Source organism: Mirounga leonina, unplaced genomic scaffold (assembly GCF_011800145.1).
Source record: "Mirounga leonina isolate KUSES-001 unplaced genomic scaffold, KU_Mleo_1.0 Mir_53, whole genome shotgun sequence".
In the NCBI taxonomy this organism is placed as follows: domain Eukaryota; kingdom Metazoa; phylum Chordata; class Mammalia; order Carnivora; family Phocidae; genus Mirounga; species Mirounga leonina.
In genome coordinates, this window is record NW_023270807.1 from 77,910,722 (window position 1) to 77,929,049 (window position 18,328).

Sequence of the window (18,328 nt, forward strand, 5' to 3'; positions counted from 1 at the left end):
TTTCTTTCTTTCTTTCTTTCTTTCTTTCTTTCTTTCTTTCTTTCTTTCTTTCTTTCTTTCTCTCTTCCTTCCTTTCTTCCTTCCTTCCTTTCTTCCTTTCATCTTTTTGTCTTTTCTTTTTTTCTTTCTTTCTTTCTTTCTTTTAGTATGTCTTTGTTTATTAAACCTGTAGGGTGTAACAGAAGCACATATAATTTCACCCTGTCTCATTTCAGGCTGCTATAACAAATATGCCATAGACTGGGTGGTTTAAACAATAAACATTTATAGTTCACAAGCATTTATTTGTATGCAAGTGGGGAAGTTCATGATCAAGGTGCTGGCAGATCCAGTGTCTGGTGAGAACTTGCTTCCAGGTTTGCAATGTCAGTCTTCTCCTTGTATCCTCACATGTCATAGAGCAGAGACAGTGGAAGCAAGCTCTCTGGGATCTCTTATAAAAGGCACTAATTTAGGAGGGCTCAACCCTCTTGACCTAATCAGTTCCCAAGGGCCTCACTTCCAAGTACCATCATTAGGGATTAGGCTTCAACACAGAAATGGGGGCGGGACACACAAACATTCAGTCCATAGGGCATCCTCAAGACATTTACAACCTAATTGAATCAAGTTTAGGGAAGACTAGAGAAGATCACTGTGGTTGAAAATTCATGTAAGTCACTACTGAGCAGGATATATTTAAACTGGGCTTTAAAAAAGAAGTAATTCTTTTGGTTAGGAAGGTGGGGATAGAGACAAGGAGATAACAATGAACAGGAAAAGAACATACCAGGTGGAGAAGGGAGCAAAGAGAAAGTGGATGATTCATTTCAAAAACATCAGAAGGCCTGTTCTCAGCATCATAGTTTTGATAAGTGGAACACTGAAGGTTCTGACTATAATGTGCCCAGCAGCCTTTCCTTTCCTAATGGACAAGTCAGATAAACTCAGTGAATAGAATATCTGAAGGTCATTGGATCTGACAAGTCATAGAACCATTGTATATGAACATCAAGGTTTTGTTTCACATTTTCTTTTGGACACAGACTATATGGTTCTTTTTAGAGTTAATTATGTAAATAAAAAAGTTTTTTTTATATATTAAAGAAAAACAAAGTAAGAAATGGTTATTCTTTGCAAATGGTATTAGAGAAAATTAAATGCCTAAAATGCATTTAGACAAGGATACCATAAACTGTTAAAATATGACCATTTTTTTGTCCTTGCTAGACTCCTGATTTATTAGTATTTCAAGTAAAGAACATTCTATTGCTTTTTGATGGAACTACCTAATATGCACAAACTAATTGAATGATATAAAGTATTCAGGGTCTCTAAATTATGTTTTACTATAACATTTTAGGTATGTAATAACATTTACAAGACTTGACCCTTCAGTTATAAATACATGCAGAAATTACTTTAAAGTCTAGGACATTATAAAATAATTATCCTATACCTTTGTTCAGCTAGTACCTTAAGAACAAACCTATTTGGAACAGCTGGAGCCTAAAACTGACATTTATAATGAACAGAAGCAGTAGTTTTTAAAATTGTACTTAAACGCCAGTTTTTTTTACACTTCTTTATCAACTGTCCTGTTATGTGTTTTTGTCTCCTGAAAATGTGGTTCAAAAAGTTTCTTTAGGAATCAAGGAAGGGGCAGGGGTCAGTTTGGGTACTTGATTTCAGGTGGTAAGAGTAAAGTCTAATGAATCTGTAGCATCTGTCCCTTGCTTTTTGTTCGCAATGCCACCAGCCTAATGCAAACACTATTGCTTGAACTAAAACACTGTAGCTTAACATAGTAGCTTAACTACTTCCCATTTCCCTTTCCCCCCACCCCCTTTCTCTACACACACACCAATACATGCAAACTGATAACACTGAAGTCTGTGCAAAATCATGAAGTTCTTTTTGATAATGTTCCAAATCATCTCCTTATATTTCTTGGATTCAGCATTACTATTGTATGAAATTTACAATATAATCTCAAAATGAGCCATCATGTGAACCTTGACCTGAACCATGTGATATTTCCTCTTTCTCATAGCAGCAGAGGATGTTAACATATTGCCACATTTTCTAAGCACAGCATGCCAAGGAATTGATCCAGTCCAGTCTATATTACATCTGTAAATCATCAGTTGGAGGATAAAATTCAGATAATCTCATCTCTGCAATAGAAATTCATTTGTATAGGAATCCTACTAATTTGTGCTATTGGTATGTGTGACCTCCTAAATATAGAGGAAGGAAAATGTTTCTTTGAATTACAAATGAAGTAAGAGGAAGCAATAATGGGATTTCATAGGTGTAAGTCCTAATTGGATTGGGCAGAGAATATAATTCTTTTTCCAATGGCGTATGATATCCACCCTAGAAAATACTGACAGGATTATGTCTCCCCCTTCCCCTTCTCTGAAAGCGAAGTTTGGTGGATATTGCAGAGATACAGCCACAAAACTCAGATGCCCCCTCTGTCCTCATCCAGCTCTCATCGCTAAAGAAGAGAGCCAAGATCCTTCAGGCGATCAAAGATTGTCACCTTCAGATAGGGAAAGGAAATGTCGGGGCAGAAGATAGAAGCATGTATATAGCTTTTCAAATCGTGACAGTAGATAAGTAATGGAGAGAAGGAGTGCAGAGAAGAAAAGACAGCCAAGGACTAAATTTTGGAAACTACTGCATTCATGGAGGAGGAGAATGAATCAGAGTAGGTGGAGAAGGAGCACATAGTAAGTCACATAAGAAACCAGGAATATGTGGTGACATGAAAGCTGAGAGAGAAGATAATGTTTCAAGGGGGAGGGTGTTACCAACTTCATGAACTACTATGGCTGAGACATGGAGGTAGTTTAGGGTAAAGAGGAACCGTCAGTTTTGCCAAGATGGAACTGATGGGTGATAGTTCTAGACAATGGGTCCAACTCAAGCCTGACAGAAGCTGTGAGGAAAATGGAAGGTGAGGAGACAGTCAGGAGCCACAAACTACTCTTTCAATGAGTGTTGCTGTATGGTACCTGGAAGGAAATCTTAGGTCAAAAGTGGATTTTTTTTTTTTTTTAATTACAAAAATGGTTCGACATTCCTGTATACCTTCACCCATCTTCCTGTTACGTTAATATCTGATATAATTATAGAGCATTTTTCAAAACTAAAAAATCATCCTTGGTACAATACTATTAACTAAATTATGGAACTTATTCAGTGTTTCCACTAATGTCTGGGATCTTTTTGGGTGTTAATTATATTCTTTTGCTTATAATCCAATACTATCATCATCGGTTCTGTCGCTCAGGTCGTTTTAACTTGGGCCATTGGAGTCTCTTTCCAGTTGCCTCTTATGACCCTTTTATATGACCTAATCCTTTTAATTTAATTGTTTTTTTTAATTTCTCCTCTCTCCCTTTCTTTCTGTCTCTCTCTGTATACATTTCCTCACTTTCTGATACCACAATACATTCATCACATATTTTCCCTAACTCAGCCGTGGAATCATCCAGTTCTCCAAAAAGCCCGAGTTTCTTTTATTGGGGAATGGTATTTAGAAAACTGCCATCTGGCTTCAGGTGTCCTCATTGCTACTGTGGTATCATTGCTTCTAGCCTCAAGAGTGACTTTCAAGATAAGAGATTAAAGAGTTTTTATATGTTAATGGTAATGATCCAAAAGAAATTGATTATGTAGGAGTACTATTCTTTTTAGGAGCAAAGTCTTTGAGAAGGAGATGGTGATCAGCTCCAGAGCACAAGTGAAGGGCTTGGCCTTTGACAGAAGCTGGACATTGTTCATTGTTAAAGAATAAAAGAGAGAACATGAGTTCAGATTCAAATAGATTTTGATTTTGGTAGAAAATGAGGGAGTTCCTATTAGTTTTCCTGGCGTTGCTAATGAAGTATTAGGCAAGATCATTAGCTAAGAGTGAAGGAGGAAAGTGATGAAGTTTGAGTAGAGAGAAGGTATTGGAGAGCATGAAACCTAATATATTAAGGAATTAAGGTAGAATTGCCTCAAGGATTGCCATTTTGGGGATTTATGGTCGTGAAGATAAAATGCTACAGTATTGTTTTCAGATGCAGGCATGGAGTAGGCAGATAAATTTGGTTAACCTGTCAGTGAGGTTTTTCTAGGTGACTACAGTTGGAGTGGGTAAGAGAAGTAACAGTATTTGTAAGTTAGTGTTTCAGTGATATGATGGTGATCCATGGGATTAAATTGGATAAAGGAATAAAAGGGAAAAGATTGTGTATTATCAGTCATAGAAAAAATCTGATTTTGTTTATGGCTATGAATTTATGTACATAATTTAGTTGAATGCTGTGTAACTGAAATTGAGAAAAGTAGAGAATTTCTATCAGGTTCTTTCCCTCTCCTTCAAATAGGGTCCACACTATCAGCACTAGCATTCCTCTAAGTTTTTATCCCTTGACCTTGCCAGGTGACCTCTCTTGTATATGCCTTAGTCTCTGACACTCATTTTCTCTCATCACCCTTCTCTTCTACCACATCTCAATATTTCGAGACCATTTCTCTGGTGAGAACACAATCATTTCCTGAACAACTGAAGCAAGAAAAAAAAAATGTGCTTTTAAAGTCACAGACATCTCACCCAAGTCTTTGTCAGGGAAAAGGTGATATAAACTTGGGGGATCACAGTGAGCTTCTGCAAGTTCACTAGAGTAACAAGTCTGATAATCACTGACAGTATCATTGCCAATCTTCTATCCAAAACCATTTCCTTTATCCCAATCAAGGTCATATAATGAAGGCAGAAAAGTAAAAATAAAACCTATTCTGTAGGAGACTCCATTAACTGATCTGAAAACAAATTGATGAGAGGATGTGGTTTAATTTTTCACTGGTCAGAGTCATTACTTTGTGAGACATGTTTGGTCACCTTTGATGTGTCAGCTAAATGGCTGTTACTAAAATTACCTTGACCATTATTCATGAGAGTGTTAGTAATTACTCAGTGGTTAATGAAGTTGGTTTCCAGTTGATGATCGTTAGAAACTGAGCGTGACCCATTGCACAACAGCATACTGAGCAGAAGTCTCAGATTTACCCACCCTCTGCTCACTGGACTTGGTTCTGACCTGAAAACACTATTAATAGCCCTGAAAAGAGAACATTTTCTAAAAGAAACATTCCTTGACATCAGAAACTCTAATTTCAGTTGTCTATTAATGATAGTACTAATATAGAATTCTCACACTCTCTGTGCTCTGAGTAAATCATATACATACTTTAGGGTATGCACTAGTTTTATATCTGCCTCTTTCAGCTAAACTTCAAAGCACATGAAGGTGCAGACCATTTGCCTTAGACTTCCAGAGTCGTAGGAAAATGCTGGGCACATAGCCGGTGCTTGAATCGGAATGAGTCAGGCAAGCACTTCTCTGATACTCAAAGTAAGAGAAGTTGGAGCAATCTTTAGCTTGTGTTCTTTTTAATCAAGTCAGTTGCCAACTCAGACCACTTCTTTCTACACAGAGATTAGGTCTGTGTAGATCACAGTATTTTAGATGTGGAAGAAACATTGAAAAACATCTAATATGGCAGAGTCTTTTATATAAAGGAATAAAAAATAATCCAAAAGAGTTAACTAAAATTACCAATATTACACAGCTCATGTAGCCAAGCCAGTGAAGCTGCTGAATTAAATATTTACAAGGAAAAAAAAATCTTCTTGATGCTTACTTGGCCAAGAGAAGGAAAGATGGTTTCAGAATCAAAGTCTAAAGGTCGAGTTATTCACTTGTTAAAAAGAATTAATCACTCACTTCTCAATCTACAGATCAGAGCCTGAACATCTCAGTGGCTTAAATTTAGACGTAATATTTGGTGCCCAAGTATATTTATGCAATTAAAAATTCATAACAATTTAAAAGAAATGCTGCTCTGATGCTATTATTTGAATAATTTTATATTTTATTGTCATTTACTTCAAACTGCTGAATTAAAGGCTGCACTTTAGAAGGCAAATAGAAGGATTTTTTTTAAGTTTAATTATTTTCCTTTTCTTGATTGAAAGACAAAAACAAAAACTTCCCTCTGGAATGTTTTAAGGAAATAGAAGTGTCTATCTAATTCCTAGTCCTTTCTGTGTCCTCAAAAATGTTCAATAACAAGCAGAGGAGAAATTTCAAAACCAGAGTTCCTTCGGTAAAAAGTTTTGAAATTTGGCAATGAGTCCATATGGGGCAGAATCTCAAGCAGTTTCAGATTTGTTTTCAGAATTTCGGCCAGGATTATGTTATGACCCCTAAGTTACCATAACAGGGACTGAGCTAACGTTTATTGAACATTTACTGTGTACCAGAGACTTAGGGGTTTTAGATACTTACTTCACTTGATCATCACAGAAACCCAATGAAGTATTAGTTTTGGAACGCTAGCCCTGTTTTTTAGCCGCATTTACATCAAAGAAGTAACTTGACCAATACTATAGAGCAGGATTTAATTTAATCTCCAGCCTGTCCAACTCTAAAGGTTTTACCTGCATTTGGTGAAAAGTATTTAGAATTAGCCAACATTGTTTTCCTAAGGGAGGTGGAAGAAGAGGTATAACTTAACAGGCACTTCCTAAAACATTATTCTGTTGAATCACCAGAAGCCCATCTTCTCTTTATCACACACTTCATAAATAAATTGGCTTTTTGTTGTTGTTGTTTTGAGACTGGAGTATGCTCTTTTACAACAGGAAAATGGGAAGATGATAAGTGTTTCCTTTATGCCAATGACAGAATTTTACTATCGTAAACCAGGAGCATCCCCCAGAGGCAGTTGATCTTGGTATATAGCTGCAGACAGAAATGATAGCTCAACTGTAATTATGTCAAAAACTAAAATTATTGTCTTTGCTAAACTTTCTTCACAATTCAGTTGGTCAGTTCCAAATAACTCCATCAAGCAAGGGAACTCATTCCCTTTCCTGGGGGTCTATTGTACAGCCAACTACTCCTGGCAGGCACACTGAGAATCAATGCTGCTCTGAATCAGACATTTCGGAGCAGTCTTGCTGCAACTTTCCTGCTGCCAGTGTGGGCAACTATTCTCCCAGTGTGAAGCAATTTTAAGCCAAAACCATTTCTGCTGCATTGTCTGGTGTGAGTATAGAGTTTGAGTCAAATATTTATCCGAGAGCCCAAACCGATCTAAACTTTCTTCTAGAGAAGGACCCCGGGCTGTCTTGGAATAGCCTGGCAATGCACTCCTGCAGAGGAGCTCCAGAATTGAGAAGCCGTGTTTAGTCTTCTTGAGTTCTCTGGGTCAGTATTTTATTCGCATAACCCCAGACATTGTAAGAAAATATAAATTTATTATTTTATGTAAGTGATGCTAGTTTTTCCTCCTAAACCCCACCACAATGGATAGCAAAGACACTTAATTTAAATTACCAGTTAATGGTAATTTAATCTTTTTTTGTTAAAAAATAGTTTAGATTTGGGACAGTTTTTGTCAATTCAAAGTTCCACTCAGGACTCATCCCAAGATGAGGGAACAGTGCAAGGTTCTCAGCCATGCAGGTGGGCAAATGGGGAGTCTCTGGTTTTATACTGGCCTGTGTGCTATTCTCATCTGTGGTCTTTCTGTGCTGGTGTCTACTGTTGAATTCCTCAGGCTATTGTAACTGAGAGCTTAGTCCCTGCCTTCGGGACTTTGGTCATCACCTCTTGTTACCTGCACTTCCTAGATCTAATTTTTAGTAGGCTCCTGGAGCAGACTTCAGTGAAACCTTCAGACCCAGGATGATATCTCTTGTGGGGCCCCTGGCATATTCCCACCAAGAATCCCAGCTTCTTTCTAGGACCTACTTGGGCTACAGAGAAACCACTAGATCACTTCCACACTGTTCACAGGCTGTTGTTGGTGGAGGTCTACCCTAAGTGGGTGGCATCTGGTCCCTAGATACCAAACAGAGAACATGGCAAAAGTCCCCTCTGCTTCTAGCTTTCTGGTAAACCTGCCAAACAACAATCACCTCTGGGACTGTAGACCTGACTGATCGCTTGGCTCTTCTGCTCCTGTCTCACAATCTCCAGAGTTGAAGAAGTGGACTTTGTCCTCCTATACTGTATGACAAAAACTTACCAAAGTTCTCTCTACTATTGGGCAGTAAAATTCTATGATATTTTTGGCAAGGACTGGCTCTTAATATAGAAAGAGATTATTAAAAAAATAGAAATCACTTCTCTTTACCTAATTCGTGGATTTCAAGACTATGTATTCCTGTAACTCAAGAATTCTCTTTTGTATATCAAACCCTTCTGTTTTTCTTTGCATTTCTGCTTCAAGTATCCTAAACTTCCCAAAAGCAAATGGATGATCCTGGTTTAATAGAAGGCAAAGAAGTCAAAAGACAAAAAGTATGTTAAGGTGTTCACAGAAATGTAACACTTGATAATCCAGACAACCCTACCTAAACTGGTTTCCAAATTAAACAAATTATATGGGCCAATCTGCTCTGCCTAATATAACAAAAGGAACTAAAGGACCAAAAATTATCTTCTATTTAGCTCCTGCCAAAAGCAGACTGAAAAAGGAACTCTTTATCAAAGTTGAGTGAAGGTTGGTGTCACCATGCCTCTAATCTCTTATCTACGTGTTAGGTTAAATCACCAGCCAGTTGAATCAAATTCAGTTTGACCTTTAGTGGGGTGCATAAATGGTGCCCTTGGCCTTTATCAAGTCATATAAAGACTTCCAATTTTGCTGCAATTATTTTGTCTGTTATATTACTTAGTTTTCTATGTGAAAATGTAGACTCTAATAATAGAAAAACATCTGTATCTTTTGAGAAATTAGCCTACTTTTAGCCCACTTCCTCCTCATTCTCTTAATTAGCCTGTGTATCTCTTCCTATTTCCACTTTTATCCTGACTTGCAGGAAGCACAAAGACCAATATGATGCTCAGTCATTTCCATCTTTCTTTTGTAGGAAGACCTATTAATATTATTCCATGTATGTCCTTTTTAGTCATTGTGAACTCTGGAGGTGTAGGTAGGGTATAATTAATGTAGAACTAACCTCCATAAAACCCTGTGAGTTAGGTGTTATATGTTCTACAGATAGAGAAATGGAAATTTATTAAGTTTCATAGTTTGCCAAGGTCCTGTAGCTGGTAATTGGTAAGGCTGGAGTTAAGAATCCAGCTTTCAGACTCTGTATCAAGTGTCCCTTCAGCTCTATGAAGAATGTTTCCATTTTAAAACAAAGAAAAATCCCCATTTAATTAACCAAACCTTAGCTGTTCAATTTCTAATTTAAAATTAAATATGTGATTGTGAGATTATTTTTAATGCTTATATAGGTTTGAAAAGTCTTATTCTTTTTTCTTTATCTTTACTTCAAAGTATCTTGCATGAGCTAAAGGAGTCTCAATCAATGAACTAGTTAGTGTTTAGCTTTCATAAACACCAGAACAAAGATCTGGCCACTAGTATTTCAAACACTGATATCACATGCATATCATTGCACAATTAAGATGCAGAAGATTCATACATAACATTAACATAGGCAAATATTGATGACTTTTCTTGTGCTATCACAGATTGGCTTCAATAAATCATGGTAAAAACAGTCTTATGGAGAAATGCCTGTACTCCTACGTAGTAGAAATGTGATCTTAACATTTGAGAATTTAATATTCAGGATACAAAGAAGTAGATATTTTTCTAAAGACAGCTTGCCTTTCCCTAGGGGGAAAAAAAATTCTCTGGGTTACATTTAGCTCTGTAGCCCACACTAAAAAAGCACAATTTTCTTTTTCAAGGTAATTCTACTTTTCCAAATGTGTATGTGGACAAAGGTTCCCTTTTGGGTCAGGCAACTACTGATTAAGGAAAACAAAACAGAACAAAACAAAAGCCCAAACTACTATAACTGATTTTTTTTTATTTTATTATGTTATGTTAATCACCATACAATACATCATTAGTTTTTGATGTGGCCTATAACTGAATTTTTAACAAATTAGTACTGTCCCTATAGACAATATGAACCCTGATAGGAAAAGAAAGAAGAATTAAGTAACACTATCAGTCACTTTTCTCTACCTTGGGTCTTTCTGCAGGATTCTGTGTAATCTGAATTTTTTTGCATTTATTTTGCTTCTTCTCTGAGATAATCCAGCTCTATTTGAGGTCAGACATAAAGCATAACTTATGGGGCGCCTGGGTGGCTCAGTTGGTTAAGCGACTGCCTTCGGCTCAGGTCATGATCCCAGGGTCCTGGGATCGAGTCCCACATCGGGCTCCTGGCTCAGCGGGAAGCCTGCTTCTCCCTCTCCCACTCCCCCTGCTTGTGTTCCTGCTCTCGCTGTCTCTGTCTCTGTCAAATAAATAAATAAATAAATAATCTTTAAAAAAAAAAAAAAAGCATAACTTATGATGCCTGACTACCTTAAGAAAACTAGAAGCTTCCTATATTGTTCTTTTATGTATGATTGGTTTAAAGGAAAAGATTTCTTATTAGAAAGGCTTTTCCCTCTGTTATTAACAGCATATCACTTTGACTTAAAACTATTAGATTTCTAAAGTGACTCATTCTGATGAAAAGTGAAGGTACTGTGATTTTAAATTATCATAGAAATGTGAGTTTAAATATTAGTAATTACCCCAAATTTGCACATGACCTAGTAACCCATGTATTACGTGACACAGAATGCATTGCTTTTTAGACCAAACAAAAAAGACAGTGTGTTGTGCTTTGTGCTTAAAAATCCACTAACTCTCTCTCCCAGGGGAACACAGCCTAAATCTGAACCTTTCTTTATGCAGTTTATGATGGTGATGAGGGCTCGATCAGGGGAAGCAACAGGTGATGATGCTGTTTAAAGAGGGCCAGATATATTGCTATCATTATCTTGCATCAGGTTTCAGTCTTGTTCATGATTTACACGTAGTGCCCAATGGTTCCCATGAAGCTGTTCAGACAGCTATGGACATGAAATACATAACCAAGACATAACAGAAGATCCCTGATTGAATAGGTGAATATAAGCTGAGGCTGGTGGCAATATTTAAAGTCCAAATTAGTCATCTCACCTCTGGACTCTTCTTTCTACTTCAGGTTTGTTTGTTTGTTTTTTTTTCCTTTCATTCCCCTCCCCTTCCGCTTAAAAGGGGGTAGCCTTCTGGCTTTTTAAGTCTCCATCCCTATCAAATCAGGAAAAGAATTACTTTAATTCTTGTTGGTGTCATTCATGTCATTCATTCATGGGATAACTCTCCCAGATATTTGCATCTGTATTCCTTTAAGGTTTATTTGTGGAGTGAAAAACCCAGTCTCCTGTTCAAGATGCTCCAAAGGGTGGTGGGCAGGAAAGATAGAACATTCTCTTTGCCACAAAAGTTGTGCTGGGATTTAGACTGACTGGGAGGAAAGATCTGTTGAATCATGTGAAACTGGCTCAAAAGTATATTCCAGGTACAGATACCATTCCTTGTTTATTCTTCCTAGCTTAATATGTATTTACTAGTTTAATAAATATTTATTGGGCTCATTTAACTCTTGAAGTATCAGGATGGGATAGAAGAAGATTGAATATAGCAATTGACCAACACAAAATCATTCTCTGACTTCATGGAATTTATATAAAATCTTACGCAGAAGAGAATAAGTAATGACAAATATCATGAGTGATATGAAAGAGGAAGCAGGTGTTATGATAGTATATAACAGGACTTCTAACTTCATTTTGAAAAGTCATAAAAGTTGTCCCAAAGAAGTAAGCTGAAACCAGATGACTCTCAGGTGTCCTGGAACAGTGTCCCTAGCCCTTGGTGAAAGACTGTCCCTGGCTGTCTCAACTAATCCCTCCTTAACATGGTGACTCTGCTAAAATAGTCCTTAGGACTGTTTGTATATAAGTCCCAATTTTCTCTCCTTCTGGGCACATGAGATGACTATACTTCCCCCTCAGAGTTAAGTGGGATAGTGTGATTCTCTTATGCTAATAGAATATGAGGGAAAATGGCATACATCATCTCCAGGCAAAAGTTTTAATGGTTGACAAATGCTCTGTCACATTCTTTCTTTCCCCAACCATGCTATAGAGTGAATCCTAGGTCATTCAGGGTTCTGGTGCAAGCACCATGTCAGTATAGTACCAAGCCCCCAGGGAGCCTATGATTGACATGGAAGATGAGTGAAAAATAAAATTTCTGATGCCTTACACCATTGAGATAATGGGGCTCTGTTTTACCACCACATAACCTAGCCTATTCTGACTGATACATCTGCCCATATTTCAGTTTGTGCTAAGTCAAGTCCTCAAGAACAACGTCAGTATCCATTCAAAGGAACTTTAGGTCAGAAGATAAGATTAATGACTTTATATGGTATTACAAATGTGCTGTTTGTTTTTGGGTATTGTATTATTTATTGACAAGGCAATATAGTATCATAACTAAAAGCATGAACTCTGTGCTGGCCTGAGTTTGAATCCAGAGTCTCATATTTATTATCTGTGTGACCTTGGTAAAGTTATTTAACCTCTGCATTTCAGTTATCCTGTGTTTAAAATGAATATAACAATGAGGCTACCCCATGTGTATGTTATAAGGATTAAATGAGAACTGTGCCTAGCACACTGTAATCACGATATAAGGATTAGCTATTATCATCATAACACTAAATTCTCTATGGAAAAATTCTACCTTCAAACTAAGAGGTGTGAAATGTAATTATTTTTGTTGCTTATCACGTTATATCTCAGAGGAAAAATTGGAATAATCCAGCCTGAATATCGTTCTTTGTTTAACTCAAGAACAGAAAAATGACAAAGAGGGAGCCTATCATTTCATGCCAAGACCATTTGAATACTTTCACATCCTGCATGTGACTCTGCTTCTTGGAAGATGTTTCAGAAGTAGGTGGATGATTAAGGCATCAGGCATTCCAGAGAACAGTCTGAGTAAGGGAAACCAAGCTACCATAGAAGACCTAATGATCCCAGATGCCTGTAACACAAAAAGGCATTTTTGGTCCAAATCTGTAACTGAAATAATTGCTTCTAACAGATTTCTTTCAAGGAGTTTATCCAACATATCTATATAGTGTACATAAACATCCCTCAGCCATTTATCATCTCTTTCCTGTGACATTTGCAATCTCATGTTGCTCGCAACCAGCGATTATGTTAAACCTGGCCAATTTTGCATTTCGGCAGCTTTGTGAAGTGCCATAGCATTTGATGGAATGGCAAGGTTGTAAATCGCAATCTGGTCTGTGGAAAAAATACTTAAAAAACATTAAATTAGTTTTTGTTACTTAGCTGACTCCCCTCCCACCCAACCTCTCTTGCCCTTTCTCTCAGTTCCATTCTCTATATAACAAGACTTAATGAGAGAAAGATCACAGTGGTTAAGATGTATTGTTTTGTATTTTTCTTACTCTCTAACTGGAAAAAGAGAAGTACAGATTTACCCTACAAGCTGGGGAAGATGGGAGACAATTGTGTTTTTGTTTTGTTTTGTTTTGTAATTTTACTGCATTATTTTAATGCTAAATATATCCTAAAAGGAGACAAGTCTTATACTGTTTTCTGCTGAAATAACCCATGTTTTTAAAATATACTGGGTGGCTCCTTTGCACTATGGATTATTAACAAGATTCATCTGCAGCTGTCAGCTCTCTGGATAGCAGTCAACAAACACATGGCCATGAATTCTTCACATAATAAGTCAAAACACCGCACACGGTGCCTTACATTTAAGTGAACTGACTTCAAACTGGGCAGATCTCATACTTTATCTCTGCGCTATTTTAGTATCTGTCACTGTGAAGAAATTTACCATTAAGATTTAAGTCTCTGGGATCTGGTGCCTTTGGGAGTTTTCTGAAAGCTAGGTTCATAGTCATGTAAATGTGTAGTGACTTTTCAAGTTACTTTTGAGAGTTTAACAATCAACATAATTTCCTTTATATTTCGGCACCTGGAAATTCACATCATACTGTGGAATGGATGCTGGAAATGCTAAGTCATCAAAAAGAGAAATTTACCATTGTAGCAACAGTAAAAAGGTTTTTTCCTCCATGCCTAGTGCCATTGAGACACCATCTCATTCAAATAAAAAATGAAGTGCAAATTCACCAGTACCTTCAGACCCTCTTCCATCAACAGTCTCAGTCTGCAATAGCCAAGGCACATGAAACTGATTATTTCCCACGGTTTAGTCTAGTTCAGATAGAAGAAAATAAATGGGGTAGTGTCAAATATTCAAAGTTTTATTTGACTGTGTTGAAATTTCTTAAACTCTTTTGGTTTCAAGATCCCTTTAGTCTCTTAAAAATTATTGAGGTCCTTGAAGAGCTTTGGTTTATCTGGGTATTGATGACCATATTAACCATTAAAACTAAAAATGTTTTAAAATTTTACCTATAAATTCATTTAAAAAGAATGAAAATAAGCCATTATAGTTTACTATAGACAACATATTTTCATGAAAAATAATTATTTTCCAGAAGAAAAATATTCATGAAAATTTTGAGTGGCATTGTTTTACCTTTTGCAAATCTCTTTACTGTCTGCTGTCATAGAAGATTATTGATTTTTTTTTAAAGAATTTTTTATTTAGGGACGCCTGGGTGGCTCAGTCGGTTAAGCGTCTGCCTTCGGCTCAGGTCATGATCCCAGGGTCCTGGGATAGAGTCCCGCATCGGGCTCCCTGCTCCGCAGGGAGCCTGCTTCTCCCTCTGCCTCTCTCTCTCTCTCTGTCTCTCATGAATAAATAAATAAAATCTTTAAAAAAAAAAAAAGAATTTTTTATTTATTCATTTGAGACAGAGAGATACAGAGAGAGAGAGAGTAAGAGCAGTGGGGAGAGACAGAGGAAGAGGGAGAAGCAGACTCCCTGCTGAGCAGGGAGCCTGACATGGGGCTCCATCCCAGGACCTAGAGATCATGACCTGAGCCGAAGGCAGATGCTTAACCATCTGAGCCACCCAGGCGCCCCGAAGATTATTGATTTTTGTATATGCTTCTGCATTCACTCTGTTGCCATATCATACATCAGGTGGTTTCTGGAAGACTCTACTGTACTACCAGATGAGAACAAAAAAGAGGCAGATGAAGTCTTAGCATTATTATGAAAATAATTTTGTGAAAGGGTCCCTGGATCACACTTTGAGACCTCTGCACTAGTCTCTCTAGAGATTTCAAAAAAAAAAAAAAAAAAAGATGAGAATCCTTGGATAATTTGTGAACATCAGTGTTATTTTTGATTAGTTATAAACTGAGACCTAAAAAAAAACCAGTAACACTAATCAAGTCCCTTGAAATATCTTATTTTGAGACAATCTTTCTATTTTAAAAATAATTTTGCATTCAAATTTCCACTGGTATTATCATTGTACGTCACCTCTCTGAGCCTCCTCTCAGACTGCATTCTCTCTCTTTCATACGCTCCTTTCACCTTTTTCAGAATGAAAACAAGTTTAGTGTGTTTATAATTAGCAAAATAGTTGCACAAAAGAAAGACCTGAATTTTCCTAGAGACTGATCCTTTGCATTAGATATATGTAAAATAAATAGGACCTGAATATTTTCACTCCAGTTACTGTTTCTCCCCCAGTTTTCCCAGACTAACTTTTACTATTTAACACACTATACAAACTTCTCACATTTCACCTCTCAAATCTCACCAGTGTCTGTAACAGCTCCCACATATTCCATGTTTCCAACTGTTACCACAAAAGGAAGAGATTTGTCTGGGACTGGGGAGTGTAAGGATGTCACTGAATGCAGAGAGAATCTCATAGGGCAGTGGAGTGACCATAGCCAAGGTTCTGACCGTCCACTTTGCATGTGCAGAAACTTGATTCTTTGAGTGCAGGTAGAATTGACCAGACTCATTGGAATGCTTCATATTAGCCTTCCCAAAGAGATTGAACATAAACCAGAATGCCAATGCATTATATTTCACTGAGTAATATGACTTCCAAAGAGACTTCAATAATTGCATTAACTGGTTAGTACATTAGCTCACCTTAATACAATCTCTGTGAGAAGCCAACATATAATCAAAGCAAAAGCAAATCAATGGGATCGTCTGAATGGCTTTTTTATCAGGCTACTGTAACCTGATGTGTCTATCATCATTTTAAAAAGATATTATATCTCAATATGTAATTAAGACCTAATTTTCTGGGAATAGCGCTTGAGACTTAATCTCTCCCTCTTTAGATTCACTTCCCCCTTCATTCTGTCTGAAAGCATTTAAAGTTCCTTGTATTTATAATGCTGTTTTATGCCTCTGCATCTTTACAGAATTTGTTAGACACTGATGGACCCCACATGATTTGGCCTTGCATAGGTTTTTTTGGTGGGATTGGGTAGTGGATAATGAAGCCCTAACAAAGGCTGAATACAGGATTTCTGTGGGAGGAAGTAGGAAGCTTGATTCCAAAGGATAAACACTTCAGATCCCACTCACAAAAAGGATCACAAGTGTCTATAACATATGTTTTAGCCAGTCTTGAATACTGTTAATGTGAACAATGAAAGCCTCCTTCTCACATTCCTCATGATAAATAAAAACCAATAAATTCTACAGGAAGAATATATTTGCTATGCTAAGCAGTAGGGCCTACAGTCTTGACCAAGTTCTGGATAATGGAAGACTTGTCGTAGCCACCTCGGGAGCACCTAATAAAACACTAACCACTGCTGGAGTGAGGATTCTCATAGATCCTATTTGCTCCCAGAATTGAAACTTAAACTAGCAATTAGTACTACCCTGTCTGTCTTGAAGTATTTTAAAGTAAATTACAGCTATGGCAACCCCATTCAACTTTTACCGCCTCTTAAAATCATTTTCTTATCCTTCATTCAGGCCCACTCTATCCCATCTGCCAAGTCTTTCAGGTCCCCTTCCTGGGAGAGAACTCAGCATGGACTTTTGTTAGTACTCACCTTTCTGTGTGGCCGTTCTTCCTTTTGTTAGTTTGGGTCTCTGTCTCTCTAATTAGATTGTAGGTAGAGGCAATATTTTATTCCACTTTGTGTTCTACAGTGAATGGCATGTAACTGGGGCTCAGAAAATGTCGAATGCATGAATCAGTGAATTGCTGATGGCCTTGCTCTTGGCCTGCTCTTTTGCCTCCACGAATCCCTTTTTCCTCCTGTTGACACACTATTTCCTTAGACACATTAATACAATGGATTAGCTGACACTATTGTTTACTAAAATGTTTTCCTCTGCAGGGTATTAATGGGCATTAAGCAATAAAAGATTTTGGTAGTCAAAAACATCTATGAAATGCTGAGTTAGATAAAACTTTACAAGACTCTTTACTGTAAGACTTAAAATTTAGTATACTAATGTGTATTTTAAATCTTCAAGACTTAAGCTAGGGTGAATTCTTAGGGAGGCATAGTTGAGTATAAAGAAAGTCATAATTTAGTATTTCATATACACAAAAACATCTTCCAAAAAATATTGTCTTATAAAGTTCAGAAAGAAAGGAAGAAAAAGAAAGAAAGAAAAGGAAGAAGGAAGGAAGAGAGGAGTTTCTGTGATGAAGTTTGTAAAACCTGTATTCTGTAGCCAACAACGCAAATGCATTTTGACCATAAACTCTTCATTGTGAACCATGCTTAGGCAGCTTGTTCTTTAAATTCTGTAATACCTTTAAGCCACTAACCTCTTAACATTTTCCAAATTCACCAGCCGTCTTCTTGGGGCTTAGATTCCATTCTCATTTCAATAACTGTTGACAATAAAATAAATTCCTGGACCTTCTGGCTCTGTTATCACACCGTGATTGTAAACCCCATCCCCCCAAAACAGCTGAACAATGGGACATAGGACAGAAGGATGTCACTCTAAGTCAAGATCACTAATTGGGCCTTCAACACTACCCAGAAATGTTCCTGTGAACGTCCAATCATTTCACTCTCCTTTTGCTCCAGTGACTATTTCAAACACCCACTTTGTTTCAAACCTCCAATCTTCTATATCTCTATTCATAACATTTATCAAAATTTGCATTTGTATATTTGTTCTCATTATTGTTTAATAGTTCTCTGTCTTCCTAACCAAAATGTGAACTCCATGAGGGTAGGATCCATGTATGTTTCCATTTTTCACTTAGCTTTTGTGGGAATGCTGCAAAACAATTGCAAGCATTTACTTCTCTCATGACTGGAAGTTGTCAGGAGCGGCTCTGTTGATCTCAGTGGGAATCACTTATAGTCTCTGGCTGTCTGGTGTTGGAGATCAAGACCAAGGGTCAGTAATTTTTTTTTCTTTTAGAGATCACAAAGTTTACAAACCACGTATGGTCCTGTCTCCCTTCCTTCCTTCCTTCCTTCCTTCCTTCCTTCCTTCCTTCCTTCCT

General features: G+C 37.2%; 1 protein-coding gene across 1 annotated transcript in view; it reads left to right on the forward strand.

Annotated features, from left to right (window-relative positions):
• Window positions 1-18,328, forward strand: part of NKAIN2 (sodium/potassium transporting ATPase interacting 2) — a 984,828-nt gene that overhangs the window by 732,981 nt on the left and 233,519 nt on the right. The gene's annotated exons all lie outside the window — the stretch shown is intronic.